We start from the raw sequence: 8644 nt of genomic DNA, 5'->3' as shown, positions 1-8644 counted from the left end.
TAGCCTAATATACTATTATGTTACCTTGTTTCTGAAATATACCTTCAAATATTTCTCTTATTTTCAATGTACATTCAGGAGTTATTACGTATGTTGGTGCACCATGTTGAGGAAAGCACGAAGAGAATCACATATATCCTTGGAGGCCTTGGCAAATTTGACAGAAGAAGTTGGGCTCTTAAGGTCAGAAATGTCCTGCGGGGAAAACTTGATGAGTTGTTAGGTGTCAGCTGCTACACACACTTCTGCTGCATCTTATTAGGAAAAATCCTATTCCCATTCTAAAGGGAAGGGGTTGCAAAAAAGTTGGCTCTCATAGTTCTTAGTTCTTTTTCAAATGACTCAGTTGGAGAAGAGGACCGAGCGAAATAGGTTCTAGAAGAATGTGGCGAGGAGAGAATGGTCAAGGAGGAGGAGGAGAAGATAGAAGAAGATAATAATAGAAAATAAGAGAAGTAAAGAGCCCCTAGTAGAGGAGAAGAAGATAGAGGTGGCCAAGAAGAAGCAGTAGGAGAAGAAAATAGATGAGAAGAAGATAGACGAGGATAAAAACAAAGATAGAGAAGGAAAAGACGAAGATAAAAGAGGAGGATAAGAAGATAGATGAGAACCTACAAAAGAAGATAAAAAGGAGGCCAAGGAGAAGGATAAGAAGAAGATAGAGATCAAGAAGGAAAAGAAAAACATAGAGGAGAATAAAGAGAGAAGAGAACATTATAGGGTAAGAGAAGAGGAGAATGAGTAAAAATGAAGAGAATAGGAGAATAGAACATAAGATCATAAAAAGATTGTGACATGGGCGGATGAGAAGATAGAAGATCTCATTGATCCATCAATTTTAGAAGAGGGTCACAAAGAAAAATCTTACCCTGCCAAAGCTCTCATCTCAGATTATGGTAGGAAGGTGATTAACTTGATGCTGCAAATTCTAGATTCATAAGTTTTTAATATGTAGAAAACTAGTTCTATTTCATTGAAACTTTTTCATAATTTTTTTCTTGATGTTATAGCTATCTTATCTAGAAAAGAGTATAATTTAACTGTGTGGAGTCACCACCTTACCAAACTGCTGACGAATGATCTTCTTGATGATGATGTTGTAAGCGCTCGACAGTAGATTTCTATCATAGACAAGTTGCTCAGCTATAATACTATTGTGCACCATGTTATTTTTCCCTTGTTTACCTACTTCTTGGAGTTCTACAGATTCTAAATGTCCTAGTCGAAAAGTTGACACATTGTTAAATGATTTGGTTACTCGTAGCAGTTATCGGTTCATCCCGTTGAATAATAAACAATATTTACTCATTGTAGAGATGCAAGAATGGTTGTGCATGGTCTTCAACTTGTTCGCTCACGAGTATTATGGAATTGAAGCTGCAAAATTGGTAAGTATTCATTTGCATGTAGTAGCGGAAGTTTACATGACATAATCCATCAGTAAATAACGTAATCCGACTACTAATAACATAATTTGACATATGATAACGTACTCTATCTGAATATAATGTGATTTATGTTCTTGCTTCTATTTGATCGTATGCTATTGTTTTATATAGGCTAGGTGGGAGTGCATATCTTTTTCCTTTACATTATAGAGGAAAATGAATATTGGCTTATCGTCTAAATAGATATTCTAAAACGATATGACTCGTAAGTATTTCATTCTCTTAGTGGCCCCTCCCTGGCCCCTCCCAAGTTGATTAACTGCAGAAAATTAATTTACTTACGCCTTTTTAGTTCATGTAGGGTGGATGGGGTGTTTTTTCTTGTGGAGCATGAAGACATGAGTAGATATTGTTATTTACGTTCTTTCCTGAATAAAGACAAGCATCAAGACATAAAGAGGAAATCGCAAGAAGTTGAGAAGCTTTTGCGTGTCCCTTAAATATTACAACAGCATTAAAAGAAAGAGAGAGAAAAATTCTATGCGATCACACAATGATTTACATATATTACGATGGTCAATTGGCTACAGAAAAAGCACAGAGTCAAATATACAATGGTAAGTTTCAATATATACACCGTAGAGATAATATTATGCAACATTTGATCTCAAATAGTATAATCTTTATTATTTATATGAAATGAATAGATAATATTACAAATCCCTTAACAAATAGCTTAATAAGAGATCAAGTGTATTGTTCATCGAGGGGAATGATTTAAAGCCTATCACCTAGAGTAACGACACAATAGCAATTCAACATAGTTTACTAGAGATCTCAAGATCTAAGTTCAAAGAGACAATTGAGTTGTAGAGGCATTCTCTAAAATTACTAAGAAATTATTTTTTATACATTTTCCATAGTGATAAATTGTGCTATATTAGGATAAGCAATACTGTAAATGACTCTTATGCTTTAGAAATCTAAGTGGAGTATGACAGTATACCGTTAATAAGAGGTCACTTATGTGAGTGTGAATTGGGCCTTTTCTATGAGATGACAATGCTAACTTTCTAGAGCACTCAAAGAATTATCAAGCACGTCCAAGACTGAAATAGACAACATATAAAACTAATGGTATTGAAAAGAAGTCGTGTGGCTATTATTGTCTTGGTTTATACAAAAGTTGAATATAAATGTGATAATACTTCACTAGAGAATACTCAAAGCCAAAAGCTACCTATCCTGCTTCGTTAACTTTTTATTATCAAGTTTGCATTTCATGTGTATTTACAACTAATTCATTTATGTAGGAGAATTATTGATAAAATCATATATTTAAACATGAATATTATATATTCTTTAAGTCAATATTTAAGTAGCGTCCATACATAATTAATGATAGGATAATTGTGGAATTAAAAGAGCTCAAAAAGTTCTTTAATATCATATATTCACTTATTCAAATACATGAAAAGAAGTGAAATTGACTTTAAAATTACTATCATGGCAATGAAAAATAAAGAGAAATAAGTTTAGTACTAAATTGGCTATTTGAGAATTATTTGTCAGGTGTATAAGTAACAAACTTTCCATTCATTTTGCCCCCCAGAAAGGTACCTATTTGTGGGTAAAGAAATCATATGCACGCACCGAGCCATTAGCTCGGTTTGGTTCACATGTGAGTCAAGTCCAAAATTATTTTTTGGCTAATACGATTTTGGTCAAGTTTGGATTAGGTCTGGTATGAGCCAGATCGAACCCAAAGTGGTGCATCCCTTCAAATGAAGTAGTTAACCTTAACGTGTTGTCAATAGGTGCATCATCTAGTTGTAAATAGATGCCTTGAATTCCAATCCAACTATATATTTTGCATCATTTCATTGTGGCTATTTAATTCTTTTAGTATTCATATAGTCTACACTTGTTAATTATAGAATTAGTTCATTTTATTTATACAATTTTTTATTCTTCTACTTTTGCATCTAAGAGAGAGTATTGTACTATTCTTGTTCAACAAGATATTCGAATACTATCTTTCTTTCGTGTGCAAGGTAGTCGTCGTATCTCAGGAGACTGATGTCAATTGTTCTAAAAGTAATTAGTAAAGAGTGAATTGGTCTTGAAGAAATAGTGTCCAACATTAGACTCAATTATATACAATTTTATATTTTATAATCTATAAGTTTTAATTTCTTTATTTATTTTTAGATCAGATTTTGTGATTGTTAGAATTAGATTGTTGCCGCCAACACCTCATTTCATAGATAAGTTTGTTAATATTGTGCATTCCGTCGAAACTTTGTAATTTGATCTAACATATTGCGTAAGACTTCAAAATATTACCTCTTCCATCATGAGTAATGTAATATGTCGTTGAGTCACTTTGTTCTCTAGACAAGTTTGTTAATATTACACATTCTATAGAAACTTCATAATTTGTCAACACGTTGCATAATCTGTCAATATATTACATATTCCATCATTGAGGCACCTCATTCAGCATGCATTTTATAAAATAAAACTTTGTGATTTGACCAACACATTGCATAATTCATCAATATAGTACGGGTTTGTTAATCCGACTCCTTATTTTGTAAAAAAATTTGTTAATATTGTGCCTTCTATAGAAACTTTATAATTTTGTCACATGTTGCGTAATTCCTCAAAATATTACTTATTCCATCATTGAGGCATCTCATTTTGTGGACAAGTTTGTCAATATTACACATTCCATAGAAACTTTATGACTTTGTCAACACATTGGATAATCCATAACTATATTACATATTTTGTTGATGAATAACATAATCCATCATTGAGGCACCTCATTTTCTAAACAAATTTTTTAATATTTTGCACTTCGTAGAAACTTTGTGATTTCCTCGACATATTGCATAGTTTGGAGCTCGATACATTCAAATGGCACCAGAATCATAATCTTTTGTCCCCAAAGTAGCAACACGAGCCTAGACCTTCTCAGATCGATTTTCAATTCGATCGAGACTGTGCTTGTCCCAATGAAGTAATTTGAATTTGATTTTGTTTAAATTACATGCTACAAAACATAACAAATTCAACCCATTTACATACCATTGATCTAAAACCAAGTTTTTAACCTCATCATATTCAAACCAAAAAGTTCAAATATAAAAGGTCTATTAATTTTAGGAACTGAAGTGAGGAAAGAAATTAACAAAGGGGCATGGTCGGACCTAATTTGCTCTATGTGTCTAAGAGAATAAGAAGGGAAGATCTAAGACAGGTTTAATTAGCAACCACTCGATCAAGGTTGGCCCCAAACCCTTTCCCCTCCATTCCCTATTAGATTAAAATGTCCGAGAATCTCCAATCTTATTATTGACTAAAAAAACCTCCCATTTTGTTTTTCTCAAGTTCTAGAATAATATTAAAATCTTCAATAAAGAAATAAGAAACAGAAATAGAAATTAAGTTTGTTAATTCGGATCAAAGCTTCCTATGGAGTATAAATCTAGTACTAGCATAAACTCCATAGAGGATGAAGGGATCATGCCTCTCAGATTGATTGTGGCTTGTAAGGACTAATGATGAGATATGAAAGGGGTGACTCTTATCATAGTTTCGTGCCAAGCCATAATAATTCCCTTAGACAACCCTATACTTAGGATTGTAGCAGCCTTTGACACGAACCAACTTGTGAACAAAGAATAAGGCCTTAATAGTATCAATTCTTGTTTCAAGTAAAATGAGTGGGTTGTAAAGGAAACTTAACTTACCACACTAGTTTAGCATATCCTGTTTGGCTGTCGCGATAAGTTTAAACAATAATAAACATAAAAACTTTTTGAGATTGATCGATTTATTCGCTGGCCAAGGTTTATCCGCTGGCCAAGGTTCCTTTGCCGTTCCCGTAGTCTTCTTATAAGGTGGCGTTTTATTGTAAAATAATTTCTTGCATAATAAAGCTTATACAAGTTTAAGCTATCATGGTATTTGGTTGTAAACTAGTATAATAGTGTAATAACTACACTTGATATGATATAAAAATGAATAAATATTAGAAATATTTTGGTAAATAACTAAAATACCCTTTATCATGGATGTAGGAAGAGATGAGAGTAGAGGTGATCATCGGGCAAGCCAGGCCTATCGAGCCGATTAGGCTAGTCACTCTATTCACAACCCGCCCATGAGAGATTCGGTCCAGGCCAAACTAGAATGGTCCAGCCCATTGTCGCCCACCAACTCGTGAGAGGGCAGGTAGGGCCAGACCAGGTTTAATGGGCATTGCCTGTATCAGCTTTCAGCAAAGCAATCACTACACAATTCTAGTTTTAACATCATGTTTATAAGGTCATTTGCCTTTAATATTCAGAAATCTTTGCACCTATTCTTGGAATCCTATTTTGCAAGTTAATATTTTCACCGGTTCTGTTATATTGATGAAACCATTTGTTCTCTGTATATTTATTGCATCTAAATTTATTAGATGGCCAAACATATATCTGCAAAATCATTCATAATTTAAAATAAAAAACCTAAGTTCCTCAAAGAGGCTAATGACTAGGTGTTGATCCCGCATTCCCCGTGCTCGGTCTCTTGCCACGAGACTGGATCTGGCAAGCCCTGTAGGCCTTCAACTTATGCTCCTCCTCCTCGACCTGCTCGGCCTCCAGGGCCTAGGCGTTGATCCCACACCCATCGCGCTCATGCTCCAACCACGAGGCCAAATCTAGCAAGCCTTCATAGCGCATCGACCCCGATCCAATCAGCCTCATAGCCTCTTAAGGAACACCTAGAACCGACAAACCCAGAAGCTATTTACGACACTGCTTTGGGATTATATGATCTAAATCTTACTGCTATTATTGCTTGGAACTCTTAGAAAAGGAGTTCCTTCCTTTTCTCAAAAGCTAGGAAAAGAATAAACACTAGCAATGATTCTAAAGCTAGGAAAATAAGAAAAGTTTCAACTAGCAAATGAACTTTGTGAAGAATTTCAAGAATTTGGGCAGCAGTAGCTTTATATTAGGCCAAGCTCATAGACTTGATTTTCGGGTCGGGCTGGGTGGGCAAAAGCCTGGCCTGTGCTGGGTCTGGGGCGGGATTATCTCAGTTAAAACTATGCGGGTTTGGGCTGGGCCTGGGCTAGTCGATCCAATTGATCACTCTGGATGAGAGAGATGGAAAGAGTGCTCAAATTAATAGTTAATTGAAGTGATGTCTTTTCAAAGGTAGAATAGTAATTAGATTTTATTAATAAATAGAAAATATTAGATGAAAGAGGAGAAGAGACAGAAGTAGATATTATTAAACTAATATTAAGATAAACTATTATTTTGATATTACATTACTACAGATCTCACTATACTAGAATAAACTTCTGTTTATTCCACAACCAAAGTTTAAGGCTACACATTTTTTCTAGCTGAGAATGAGCTAGGATTTTACCTTTTTTTTTGAGACAATCTGAATTTTACCTCATTTTCCATATCCTTCATATATATATATATATATATATATATATATATATAAGAGCTGAAGAATTAGCTAAGATTTACAATCTGGCTCAAGCTATGACCGATTTGTGTCCAACAATACAATGTTCACTAGTTCCTAGAGTAAAGGGTCATTTTCCCACCACATCGGACTCGAAGCATCTTTCTTAACCCTATTGGCTACCAATCAATAGCCAAATTGCTCTCTCTATAAGTGTAAAGTATCTTTACACTTTAAAACAAGGAAAAAAGAGAAAATGGTCAAATATAAGGTTCTAGATGTGCCAAGGACAAGACTCCTTCCCTCAAAGCATCCTTATAAGATGTTCCGAGTTGAATTCCATGATAATTCACCAATGAAGACCCCTTGCCTCCCGAATGTGCAGATGCATTGTTATCACTTCATAGATGAGCGAGGACTCCTCAACGGTTGGTTTTTCCCACTAATTTGAGGACACAACCTCTATTATCCCTAATAATGGATCTTGCTTTTCTCTAATAGTATCACTCTAAGAAGGATCAGTTGACGTTGACCTTGATGTATCCTGCTAGTGGGGGAAGCTAGTGAACTTGAATGGTGGCCTAAGCCAATCTACTCTCGTTGATCAATTGGCAAGTCATTATTTTACCCCCCTTAGCTACCACTTCCGTTGGGGTGGACTTGACATTGACGATATTCTTATTCCATGCCTTCCACATGCCCCAAACTATGGCCGCAAAGGTGACCAAATGGTGGAGCTGCGCACAGGGTTGTCATCCCATTGTCTCATAATCCATCTAAGTTGATAAGGTTTTTGAGATCCCCTAGAAGCTCCAAGAAAAAAAAAGGCAATGAGGTTCTAGACCTCTCGATCAAAATGATAACATTAAAAGAGATGGGCCAAAGTTTCATCAAACAACCCACATAGGGTACACCTCTCCTTTGGGCCTAGGTGAAGCTCATGAAGAAAGGCTCTAGTCCTTCCAAGGGAAGGTCGACACTCCTGGAACTATTAGAAGGCGCTAGAGAGGGTCGGGATATGTCGTGGCCCACGAAGGAACTTGTAAATGGACTTAGTCTTAGCTTCCCCTTTGGCATTAAAAGGCAATATCCAGGAAACTTCGTTGTCGAGGGGGATGGAAGTAGCAAGGCAAGAGAGGTCCTCGCCTAAGTAGCCTTGAAGCTTTCAATGGTCCCAAGTCCCTTCTATAGTGAACTCTGAGACCATGGAATCTTCAAAATAGGCACATGTATTAAAAAGGCCCGACTAGATGAGAAGTGACTCTAGCAAGACCCAGATGTCACTCAGAACTACAGTATCCTTCCCATATTTGATCGCCTTCCAAAAGCTCTCCTTCAAGCAACAGACAACCTTAAAGCTTGAAGGAGGGGCTTTTGGAAGCTTTCAATGGTCTTAAGTCTCTTTCATAGTGAACTTCGAGACCATGAAATCTTCAAAATGCGCGAAGGAGTTGAAAAGGTCCGACTAGATATGAAGTGACTCCAGCAAGACCTAGACGTCACTCAAAACTACGGTATCCTTTCCATATTTGATCACCTTCCAAAAGCCCTCCTTCAAGCAATAGACAGCCTTAAAGCTTGAAGGAGGGGCTTTTGGAAGCTTTTAATGGTCCCAAGTTCCTTTCATAGTGAACTCCAAGACCATGGAATCCTCAAAATAGGCGAAGGAGTTGAAAAGGCTTGACTATATGCAAAATGACACCGACAAGACCAAGACATCACCCAAAAATATGGTATCCTTCCCAAATCCTATTGCCTTCCAAAAGCCCTCCTTC

The sequence above is a fragment of the Typha latifolia genome, chromosome 7, assembly GCF_019914945.1.
Source record: "Typha latifolia isolate L0001 chromosome 7, TyphaL0001v2, whole genome shotgun sequence".
Lineage (NCBI taxonomy): Eukaryota > Viridiplantae > Streptophyta > Magnoliopsida > Poales > Typhaceae > Typha > Typha latifolia.
The sequence above is the reverse complement of the archived record's forward strand: the minus strand, read 5'-3'. Positions refer to the sequence as shown.